Source organism: Chrysemys picta, chromosome 20 (assembly GCF_011386835.1).
Source record: "Chrysemys picta bellii isolate R12L10 chromosome 20, ASM1138683v2, whole genome shotgun sequence".
Lineage (NCBI taxonomy): Eukaryota > Metazoa > Chordata > Testudines > Emydidae > Chrysemys > Chrysemys picta.
Window position 1 is genome coordinate 9,425,909 of NC_088810.1, and position 12,136 is coordinate 9,438,044.

General features: G+C 54.2%; 1 long non-coding RNA gene across 1 annotated transcript in view; it reads right to left on the reverse strand.

Annotated features, from left to right (window-relative positions):
- The window catches only part of LOC135976818 (uncharacterized), a 21,940-nt gene continuing 9,804 nt past the window's right edge, over nt 1–12,136 (reverse strand). Inside the window, exons 2-3 of the long non-coding RNA XR_010594118.1 lie at nt 1,601–1,801; nt 1–1,400 (exon numbers count right to left, since the gene is read on the reverse strand). This is a non-coding gene — a long non-coding RNA (uncharacterized LOC135976818). The remainder of the gene's footprint in view (nt 1,401–1,600; nt 1,802–12,136) is intronic.

The following is a 12,136-nucleotide window of genomic DNA, read 5'->3' on the forward strand; positions in this document are numbered from 1 at the left end:
AGTCTCCAACCTTTGGCGTCTTCCAATCCAGATCAAGGGCCCTGCTGGAAGATCCTTCAATCAAACCTGCATTATGGGTGGCAATCCAGGGGTAACAGGGAGATTCTCCAGCCTGGGATATATAGGAGAGCAGACTGGATGATCGAATGTCCCCTTCTGACCTTGGAACTCCTGGATCTATGGAAGCAGTTGTGTTTCCATCCCACTGGCACCAGGAGCCAGTGGGGCATTGAATTTAAAGTGAACCGGGTATGGAGCTGAACGTAGGCTAAGGTCAATGGAACTGGGATGGAGCTGAGTGCAGGCCAAGGGAACTGGGGATGGAACTGAGCGTTGGCCGGGGTCAAAAGAACTGGGGGTGGAGCTGAGCGTCGGCTGGGGTCAAGTGAACTGGGGGTGGAGCTGAGCATCGGCCGAGGTCAAGAGAACTGGGATGGAGCTGAGCGTCGGCCAAGATCTGTCAGCTCAACGTCCCCATCGTGGCCATGTCTTGGCTCTAAACCTCCCTGGGAAGGAAGCTGCCAGATGGGATGCGTGGTGAGTCTGCAACGACTACAGAGGAGGAGGAAGTGGGGTTTCCATGGGCAAGGCAGGGGTGCTTGAGGAAGGCGTCTGTGGTTGACCTGGGTTCCTCCATGGATGAGCCTCTTTTCCCCAGATGATTGTTCCAGCACAGGCAGGGCAGTTGGGTGGGTGGTTTAATCCCCCCGTCATCCTGGTCCTTCTGGGATGTTCCCCCCCATCCAATATTCCCTGCGGGGGAAGCCCAAAAGCACAGATGTCCAGTTGCATTGGGAGGAATCAGTCCCGCATGATGCAAATCTCCAGGTTTCCAGTAGAGGGTTGCTGATTGAACCCTGCCGTAAAGCCGCAGTGCAGATTCCAATCACCTCCACCTTGCTCCCATCATGCACTGCAATCCTGATTCTCACAGGGATCAAGAAACTCTGCGTGACTCCAGGCAGATTCTCACCCCTTGGGCTCTGATCCTGGTTGGGGTTTGCCTGGGCTCCTCTCCCTGCAGCCCTGAGGGAGGTGCCCCCCATAGGGGAGGCTCTAGTTGCCTGCGGCTGGTGTGGAGGCCCCAGCAGAGATGGAGAGGGATTGGGGCTACCCCATGGCTGGGTCTCCTGGGACAGCCCAAGTATGACAGCAGGCGACCCCTGGACTGGGGATGGGCCCCATGGGCTTGGGCACTAGGGGGGTTGGGGGGGCCTTGGCTTGCAAGGAGGGAATGCACGAGTCAGATGGATGCCCCCGTTTTATTTCCATGGCATCCTCCCACCCTGCGGCACCCCCTAGGGGCCGGGTAAATAGAGCGTTTTCCTGCGGGGATCCAGCCGCCGCCGCACGGTGACCATGACGGGGACGGCTTCCTTTGCACGAGGCACCGTGGCAAACTGCAACGGAGAGGAGATGGGTTGGGGGGAGGGCACCCTGAGGGGCTGAGCTCCCCTCAGGACACCCAACCTCCCCATCTCATTGCACCCAGCTCCTCCAGTGCACCCAGGCCCAATGCACTCCAGCTCCCCCCTCCCTGCACACCCAGCTCCCCCATGCACCCAACCTCCAGGTCCTGATGCCCCCCACCCTCACTCACTGTGTAGGGGGGGCTCCAGGGCCCAGGACCCGCCGCGTTGAGAGCCCGCACGCAGATCCGGTACTGGGTCCCAGGGCTCAGGTTCTGCAGCCGCTCGGGCGCCTGGGCACAGAACCACTGGCTGCGGGTCCCGCTGGGCTCCTGCAGACGCAGCTCGTAGAGAGACACCCAGTCACTCTCACGGGGGGTGACCCACCACAGCTGGGGGCAGAGGGCAGAGATGAGAACCAGGCACAGAGACCCCCTAATCCAGCCCCCCCCCCAACTGGGCACAGATCGGAGACTCCCAACTTCAGCCTCCCCCGACTGGTCACAGACCAGAGACCCCTGATCCCAACCCCCCCCCCAGACTGGGCACAAACCAGTGACCCCTGACCCCAACCCCCCCCCCCCCAGACTGGGCACAAACCAGTGACCCCTGATCCCAGCCCCCGTGACCGGGCAGACCAGAGACTCCCAACCCAAGCTCCCTGACCAGGCATGGAACAGAGACCCCCGACCCTAACCCCCCCCAACTGGGCACAGACCAGAGACCCCTTTAAAGCCAGTGCCCACCAAGCCCAGTGCTCCCTTTGAACCCAGGGATCCCAATCCCTGGAACCCCTTTGACCCCCCCAGCACTCCTAATCCCAGTCCCCAGCCCCCCACCTGAGCGGTGGCAGTGCCGGCGACATGCTGGCAGAGGATGGGCGCCCGTGGGGGCTCCATGCAGATGGGCGACTCAGCCCCGCTGTCAGAGGTGTCCCCGTCGCTGCCCTCTGGGTCCAGGGGGGCAGGAGGGGGGCACTGGCAGGGGCTGCCCCGTGGCTTGGCCTCCCGGCGCCCCCCCAACTCCCGTTGGGCCAGCAGCTCCTCCAGGTTACAGTGCAGGCTGCTAGCCCCCACCGGTCCGGCCCCGGCCCCCCAGGCTCGGCCCCCCAGCATGCTGGAGCTGGCACTGTCCGTGTCCCAGTTCAGAGAGGGCTCCTCGGTGGGATCCATGAGGCTGGGGGGGAGCAGGGTCACAGTCAGGGCTCCCCCAGATCAACGGGGACCCCAGTGCCACTCCCACCCTCAGCCCCTGCTCACGGACTGAGCCTGCCCCCCCAGTGCCAGCTGTGACCCAAACCCCCTACCCCCCAGCCATGACCCCAAATCCTGACTCCCAACACAACCCTAACTGTGACCCCCATATACTGACCCCCACAACCCCACCCCAGCTCCCCCCTCCAATACCCCAGCCCCCCACCTATGTCCCCCATCTGTGACCCCAAATCCTGAGCCCCCTGAACCCTCCAACAACCCCCCTTTCCAAACCTAAACCCCCCATTGACCCCAAATCCTCCACCAAGCTCAATTGTGACCCCAAATACACCCCAACCCCTGACGCCACCCCACACCTGCCCCGCCCCCCTGCTACCCTGAGCCCTCCCATTCAGTACCACCCTGACCCCAGTGACCCCTTACGCCGAGCCAGGCCCTACTGTCCCTTGCCCCTCAACCCTTCAAATCCAAAATCTGCCCCACCCCCACCTGACTAGAATGACCCCCAACCCCTAACCATTCCCCAGGAAGGGAGCCTAGCCCCCTCACCACTGCAGGGGGGCAGTCAGTGTCAGCGACAATCGCAGCAGGGTGGGGTCCAGTGGGGCGTGGGGAGTTTTTGCAGCTGAGGGGCAGGGCCAGGCGGGTGGTGTTTTAGCCCCATTATGACCCGCATTGGCCTGGCCCCACTGTGACCTGCTGGGATGACCCTTTGGGGGCCTCAGTTTACCCACCACCATGCCGTGTCTATTCAGACAAACTGGGGAGCAGGGACTGTCTGGGCAGCACCCGGTTCAACAGGGCCCTGATCGCCACCGGGGCCGGGACCATCTCTTGCTGTGTGTCTGGGCGGCACCTGGCACATCACCAGGAGTTCTCAAACTGGGGGTCGGGACCCCTCAGGGGGTCATGAGCTGTCAGCCTCCACCCCAAACCCCGCTTTGCCACCAGCATTTATAATGGTGTTAAATAGATTTAAATTTTAATTTATAAGGGGGGTCGCTAGGGTGACTACATGTCCCGATTTTATAGGGACAGTCCCGATTTTTGGGTCTTTTTCTTACATAGGCTCCTATTACCCCCCACCCCCTGTCCCGATTTTTCACACTTGCTGTCTGATCACCCTAGGGATCACACTCAGAGGCTTGCTATGTAAAAGAGGTCACCAGTACAAAAGTTTGAGAACAACTGCACAACGGGGCCCTGATCTCAGCTGGGACAGGGAAAGTCTCTAGCTGTGTCTGTGCAGCGCCTGGCGCGATGGGGCCCTGATCTCAGCTGGGGCAGGGAAAGTCTCTAGCTGTGTGTCTGTGCAGCGCCTGGCGCGACGGGGCCCTGATCTCAGCTGGGGCAGGGTCTGTCTCTCGCTGTGTCTGGACAGCACCCGGCAGAACGGGGCCCTGATCTCAGCTGGGGCAGGTCTGTCTCTCGCTGTGTCTGGACAGCACCCGGCAGAATGGGGCTCTGATCTCAGCTGGGGCAGGTCTGTCTCTCGCTGTGTCTGGACAGCACCCGGCAGAACGGGGCTCTGATCTCAGCGGGGGCAGGTCTGTCTCTCGCTGTGTCTGGATAGCACCCGGCAGAACGGGGCTCTGATCTCAGCTGGGGCAGGTCTGTCTCTCGCTGTGTCTGGACAGCACCCGGCAGAACGGGGCTCTGATCTCAGCTGGGGTCTCCGGGCACTGCCCTAATCAGTAACAGCAGCAGTAACAACGGGTGCAGAGCAAATCTGTCAATTGTGGCCCAAGTGTAACCAGCGCAGTGAGGGCTGCCTGAGTCTGCAGAAAGCCTCCCTCCCTCCCACCCCAGACTTTCTTTCCCACAATCCCCTAGGGCTCCTGCCCTGTGACCTTTCTATAGCTCAGGGAATAAACCCATTTGGTTTTCATTCCTCAGGGTCTAGCGCCCCCATGTGGCCCTATGTGCTCCGTTCCCTTGTTCCCGAAAGACTCTGTTTTGTACAGAAATGTTCCAGCTGATGCAGACCCCGGAGCCAAGTTTGCCTTAAATCACCTGCCTCTTGCCCCCCACCCCGAAATAAGGCAGAAACTCACCCCAGGGAAGACATCGCAGAAACACCTCTATCCCAAAGCTGCAGCCCCCCCACATGATGCACGTCACTCCTGACCTGCAGCCCCCCGGTCCCGTTTCTGATGATGGCTGAGTGGGGTGCTTTTTAAGGCACTTTCTCGTTGGGGCTGAGCGGTAAGGCGCTGGCCTGCTGGTCCCTAGCTCCCCAGAGACCTGGGTTCAAATCTTGCTTCCATCCGCTTTGAGCTTTGTTTTCCTGAATTGGTTTCCTCCCAGGCACTGCACACAAACCCACCAATGGCTCAGCCCAGTGCAGGCTTCTAAGGCCCATCAGGGCCCAGGGCTGGGGAATTGCCAGGTAGCTGGCGATTGGACAGTAAATGACGATGACAGACCCCAGCCTGATTCCACGCCCCCGCCCCCCCACATGCCTAGATTGTATCCTCTGTAGTGTAGACAGAACAAGCTCCTCCCGCTGCCGGGCCTGCCACCATCTCTGTGCCCGAGGAACCAACCAGTCCGTGGAAGGGCAGAATCAGGGAAGGGAAAATGTGCTGGAATTCTGGGCGGCTCCGGGAGCGCTCAGAGAGATGAGGGGTGTGTCGGGGCATGGATGGAGGGTTGACAAATACAGGGTGGGTAGGGGATGGACAAATAGAGGGGATGGGGTGTATTAGGGGGATGGATTGATAGATAGATAGACGTGTGTGTACCGAGATAGACAGATTGATAAGGGGTGTATTATAGAGATAGATAGAGAGGGCATATGGGATAGGTAGATGGGGTGTATTATGGAGATGGAGGGAGCATATGGGATAGATAGATGGGGTGAATTATGGAGATAGATAGAGGGGGCATATGGGATAGATAGATGGGGTGTATTATGGAGATAGATAGAGGGGCGTATGGGATAGATGGGGTGAATTATGGAGATAGATAGAGGGGGGCATATGGGATAGGTAGATGGGGTGTATTATGGAGATAGATAGAGGGGGCATATGGGATAGATAGATGGGGTGAATTATGGAGATAGATAGAGGGGGCATATGGGATAGATAGATGGGGTGTATTATGGAGATAGATAGAGGGGCGTATGGGATAGATGGGGTGAATTATGGAGATAGATAGACGGGGCGTATGGGATAGATAGATGGGGTGAATTATGGAGATAGATAGAGGGGGCGTATGGGATAGATAGATGGGGTGAATCATGGAGATAGATAGAGGGGGCATATGGGATAGATAGATGGGGTGAATTATGGAGATAGATAGAGGGGGCATATGGGATAGATAGATGGGGTGTATTATGGAGATAGATAGAGGGGCGTATGGGATAGATGGGGTGAATTATGGAGATAGATAGACGGGGCGTATGGGATAGATAGATGGGGTGAATTATGGAGATAGATAGAGGGGGCGTATGGGATAGATAGATGGGGTGAATCATGGAGATAGATAGAGGGGGGCGTATGGGATAGATAGATGGGGTGAATCATGGAGATAGATAGAGGGGGGCGTATGGGATAGATAGATGGGGTGAATCATGGAGATAGATAGAGGGGGGCGTATGGGATAGATAGATGGGGTGAATTATGGAGATAGATAGAGGGGGGCGTATGGGATAGATAGATGGGGTGAATTATGGAGATCGATAGAGGGGGCGTATGGGATAGATAGATGGGGTGAATTATGGAGATCGATAGAGGGGGCGTATGGGATAGATCGATGGGGTGAATTATGGAGATCGATAGAGGGGGCGTATGGGATAGATAGATGGGGTGAATTATGGAGATTGATAGAGGGGGCGTATGGGATAGATAGATGGGGTGAATCATGGAGATTGATAGAGGGGGCGTATGGGATAGATAGATGGGGTGAATCATGGAGATAGATAGAGGGGGGCGTATGGGATAGATAGATGGAGTGAATCATGGAGATAGATAGAGGGGGGCGTATGGGATAGATAGATGGGGTGAATCATGGAGATAGATAGAGGGGGGCGTATGGGATAGATAGATGGGGTGAATTATGGAGATCGATAGAGGGGGCGTATGGGATAGATAGATGGGGTGAATTATGGAGATCGATAGAGGGGGCGTATGGGATAGATAGATGGGGTGAATTATGGAGATCGATAGAGGGGGCGTATGGGATAGATAGATGGGGTGAATTATGGAGATCGATAGAGGGGGCGTATGGGATAGATAGATGGGGTGAATCATGGAGATAGATAGAGGGGGCGTATGGGATAGATAGATGGGGTGAATTATGGAGATAGATAGAGGGGGCGTATGGGATAGATAGATGGGGTGAATTATGGAGACAGGTAGGTAGGTGAGGGGTGTGTGTGGAGATAGATGGGCAGATAGGTGCAGGTGTATAATGGGAATAGCTAGCTAGATGCGGCATGCGTACGGAGAGAGACAGCCAGATACCTAGCCAGCTGTGGGGGGGTGGGTGTCTGTATGCGAATGGAGCTGGTCGGTTTATAGGTGCTGATAGGACTGTCCCAGCGGTCAGGTGTGCGGGGACCCTGGTGGGAGAGAGGCAGCCAAGAGGGGTCTGGGAGCCAGTTTAGGGGTCAGTGCCGGTAAGACGGGCTCTTCATTGAACCCACTGAAGTAAGCGGCTGCATTGCTCTACGTCTGCTATGGAGCTGGTGGGTGGAGGAGAATTTAAGGCCAGAGCGGGTGTGGACTCAGCGGGGAGGCTGTACCCAACCCTGACACAGCGCGAGGACTGGGCCTGCCCCAGAAACACCCCAGGGCCCTGCCCCTCCTTGCCAGGTGCACCAGGTGTGGGGAGACAGGCTCAGCAAGGCAGGATCCAAGTATGCAGGGGCTTAGTGTGGGGGATCAAGGTGGGGCTTGAGAGGATTCTGTGTGGGGCAAGCTGCATGCGAGCGGCTCAGTGGGGGATCCGAGTGCGGCGGGAGTGGGGGGGATCTGGATGCACAAGGGCTTGTTGGGGGTTTGGGTGCAATGGTAATAATGGGACTCTGCACGGGGGTCCTGGTGCAGGTGGTTGGGGCTCAGCAGGGAGGGATCTGGGTGTGGGGTGGATAGAGCTCGGCAGTGCGGGTTGGGTGTGGGGAGCTCAGTGGGGGGTGTCCAGATGCTGGGGGCGTGGGGCTCAGAGGGGTGGGGATCCAGGTGCAGCTGATTGGGGCTCAGTGGGGTGTGGATCTGGGTGCAGGTGGCTCATTGGGGTGGTCCAGGTGCAAGAGGAGTGGGGCTCATCAGGGGGGATTCTGGGTGCTGGGGTGGGGGGGTGAGGCTTAACGGGCGGGTCTGGGAGCAATGGGGTCTGGAAACACGGGGGTCGGGTAGATGGGGGAGTAGCTCCCCAAACAGTGATCCCTCCCCCTGCAGCTGAGGACCGATGGGTGGGCAGTTCTCAGAGATTCCTACAGCCAGGGACGAAATCTGGGGGTAGGTCTGTTATGGCCCTGGATGCCGTGCAGGGGAGGAGGAAGCCCCCTCCCAGCCCAGCCGGGACTAGCAGCTGAGCCTGGCGCAGGGTAGGAGCCACCAGACAGGTCTTCCCCAGTCCCGCCTCCTGCCCCACAGTGATTTACCTCTCTGCCAGCTGCCCTGGGCACCCAAAACTGCTGGGGAGAGTCACATGACCACTCTTGTGGCTTCCCTTTGCTTCCCCCTTCAGAAAGTCATTTTTCTGTGGGGGAGCAAAGAAATCTGCGGGGGACATAAATTATGCACATGCGGAGTGGCGCAGAATTCTCCCAGGAGTAATATCTGGTGTATGAGCTAGAGCAGAGCTTTTTGAAAGAGCTGCCCAATCTCAATGGAAAGTTGGAGTAATGGAGCCTCCACCTCATTCCTATGATAAGAGATCTATCAGTTAACCATTTTAAAATCTATTTACGCTAACAGGGTCCCCTGGTCTGTGCCTGGAGTTGGCAGGCCTTGCTATTATACATAATAATCATAAGTTTCAGAGTAGCAGCCGTGTTAGTCTGTATCTGCAAAAAGAACAGGAGTACTTGTGGCACCTTAGAGACTAACGAATTTATTAGAGCATAAGCTTTTGTGGACTACAGCCCACTTCTTCGGATGCATATAGAGTGGAATAAATATTGAGGAGATATATATACACACATACAGAGAGCATGAACAGGTGGGAGTTCTCTTACCAACTCTGAGAGGCCAATTAAGTTAGAGAAAAAAAAACTTTTGAAGTGATAATCAAGCTAGCCCAGTACAGACAGTTTGATAGGAAGTGTGAGAATACTTACAAGGGGAGATAGATTCAATGTTTGTAATGGCTCAGCCATTCCCAGTCCTTATTCAATCCTTTGTTGATTGTGTCTAGTTTGCATATCAATTCCAGCTCAGCAGTCTCTCGTTGGAGTCTGTTTTTGAAGTTTTTCTGTTGTAATATAGCCACCCGCAGGTCTGTCACTGAATGACCAGACAGGTTAAAGTGTTCTCCCACTGGTTTTTGAGTATTATGATTCCTGATGTCAGATTTGTGTCCATTAATTCTTTTGCGTAGAGACTGTCCGGTTTGGCCAATGTACATGGCAGAGGGGCATTCATTTTGCACCAGGGCTCAGTTGTAAATTGGCATTTGCCACTGCAACTGGGTGAATGTTTTCAGGTCAAATTTTTTTTCACCAAAATCTTGCAGATTTGGGTCAGTCAAAATATTTTTAGAATTTGAGTTGAATTCACCAAATTGTATCGGTCGGGGAAAAAAAACAGAAAAAAATCAAGTATCAGAAGGGTAGCTGTGTTAGTCTGAATCTGTAAAAAGCAACAGAGGGTCCTGTGGCACCTTTAAGACTAACAGAAGTATTGGGAGCATAAGCTTTCGTGGGTAAGAACCTCACTTCTTCAGATGCAAGTAATGGAAATCTCCAGAGGCAGGTATAAATCAGTATGGAGATAACGAGGTTAGTTCAATCAGGGAGGGTGAGGTGCTCTGCTAGCAGTTGAGGTGTGAACACCAAGGAAGGAGAAACTGCTTCTGTAGTTGGCTAGCCATTCACAGTCTTTGGCCATTCACAGTCTTTGTTTATCTGATCTGATGGTGTCAAATTTGCAAATGAACTGGAGCTCAGCAGTTTCTCTTTGGAGTCTGGTCCTGAAGTTTTTTTGCTGTAAGATGGCTACCTTTACATCTGCTATTGTGTGGCCAGGGAGGTTGAAGTGTTCTCTTACAGGTTTTTGTATATTGCCATTCCTGATATCTGACTTGTGTCCATTTATCCTCTTGCGTAGTGACTGTCCAGTTTGGCCAATGTACATAGCAGAGGGGCATTGCTGGCACGTGATGGCGTATATAACATTGGTGGACGTGCAGGTGAATGAGCCGGTGATGTTGTAGCTGATCTGGTTAGGTCCTGTGATGGTGTCGCTGGTGTAAATATGTGGGCAGAGTTGGCATCGAGGTTTGTTGCATGGATTGGTTCCTGAATTAGAGTTGTTATGGTGCGGTGCATGGTTGCTGGTGAGAATATGCTTAAGGTTGGCAGGTTGTCTGTGGGCGAGAACTGGTCTGCCTCCCAAGGTCTGTGAAAGTGAGGGATCATTGTCCAGGATGGGTTGTAGATCACTGATGATGCGTTGGAGAGGTTTAAGCTGAGGACTGTAGGTGATGGCCAGTGGAGTTCTGTTGGTTACTTTTGGGGGCCTGTCTTGTAGCAGGAGGCTTCTGGGTACACGTCTGGCTCTGTTGATTTGTTTCTTTATTTCCTTGTGTGGGTATCGTAGTTTTGAGAATGCTTGGTGAAGATCTTGTAGGTGTTGGTCTCTGTCTGAGGGGTTGGAGCAGATGCGATTGTACCTCAGTGCTTGGCTGTACACGATGGATCGTGTGGTGTGACAGGGGTGGAAGCTGGAGGCATGAAGGTAGGCATAGCGGTCGGTGGTTTTTCGGTATAAGGTGGTGTTAATGTGGCCATCGCTTATTTGTACGGTGGTGTCCAGGAAGTGGACCTCCCATGTAGATTGGTCCAGGCTGAGGTTGATGGTAGGGTGGAAGCTGTTGAAATCGTGGTGGAATTCTTCCAGGGTCTCCTTCCCATGGGTCCAGATGATGAAGATGTCATCAATATAGCGTAGGTAGAGAAGGGGCATGAGTGGACGAGAGCTGACGAAGCGTTGTTCCAGGTCAGCCATAAAAATGTTGGCATATTGTGGGGCCATGCGGGTGCCCATAGCGGTGCCACTGGTCTGGAGGTGTATATTGTCACCAAATTTGAAATAATTGTGCGTGAGGATAAAGTCACAGAGCTCAGCAATAAGTTGTGCTGTGTCATCTTCAGGGATACTGTTCCTGACAGCTTGTATTCCATCTGTATGTGGGATGTTTGTGTAGAGAGCCTCTACATCCATGGTGGCTAGGATGGTGTTTTCTGGGAGGTCACCAATGCATTGTAGTTTTCTCAGGAAATCTGTGGTGTCACGGAGATAGCTGGGAGTGCTGGTGGCGTAGGGTCTGATTAGGGAGTCCACATGTCCAGACAGTCCTTCAGTGAGCGTGCCAATGCCCGAGATGATGGGGCGCCCAGGATTTCTAGGTTTGTGGATCTTAGGTAGTAGATAGAATAACCCCGGTCGGGGCTCTAAGGGTATGTTGATTTGTTCCTGTGTTAGTGTAGGGAGTGTCCTGAGTAGATGGTGCAGTTTCTTAGTGTATTCCTCAGTGGGATTTGAGGAAAGTGGCCTGTAGAATTTGGTATTGGAGAGTTGTCTGGCGCCTCCTTCTGGTAGTCAGACCTGTTCATGATGACAACAGCACCTCCTTTATCAGCCTCTTTGATGATAATGTCAGGGTGGTTTCTGAGGCTGTGGATGGCATTGCGTTCTGCACGACTTAGGTTATGAGGCAAGCGATGTTGTTTTCCCACAATTTCTGCCTGTGCACGTCGGCGGAAGCATTCTATGTATAGGTCCAGACTGTCATTTCGACCCTCAGGAGGAGTCCATGTGGAGTTCTTCTTCCTGTGTTGTTGGTGGGAGGGTATCTGTGTATCAGTGCGCTGTTCAGTGTTATCTTGAAAGTATTCTTTGAGTCGGAGATGGCGAAAGTAGGCTTCCAGATCACCACAGAACTGTATCATGTTCATGGGGGTGCTGGGGCAAAAGGAGAGTCCCCGAGATAGGACAGACTCTTCTGCTGGGTTGAGTGTGTAGCTGGATAAATTGAGGATATTGCTGGGTGAGTTAGGGGTACCACTATTCTATCGTGGCCCCATGTGGCAGGTAGGATTTTAGACAGCTTGTGGTCCTTTTTCCTTTGTAGAAAGGTGAAGTGTGTAATGTAGATCTCCTGTCTGATTTTAGTAAAGTCCATTTGTGTGGAGGGTTGGTTATTTATGAAAGTCTCCAGGTTGGAGAGCTCTTTTTTGATGTTTTTCTGTTTGCTGTATAGGATGCTGATCAGGTGGTTCCTCAGTTTCTTTGATAGTGTATGGCATAATCTCTCACTGTGGTCTGTGCAGTATGTAGATAGCAA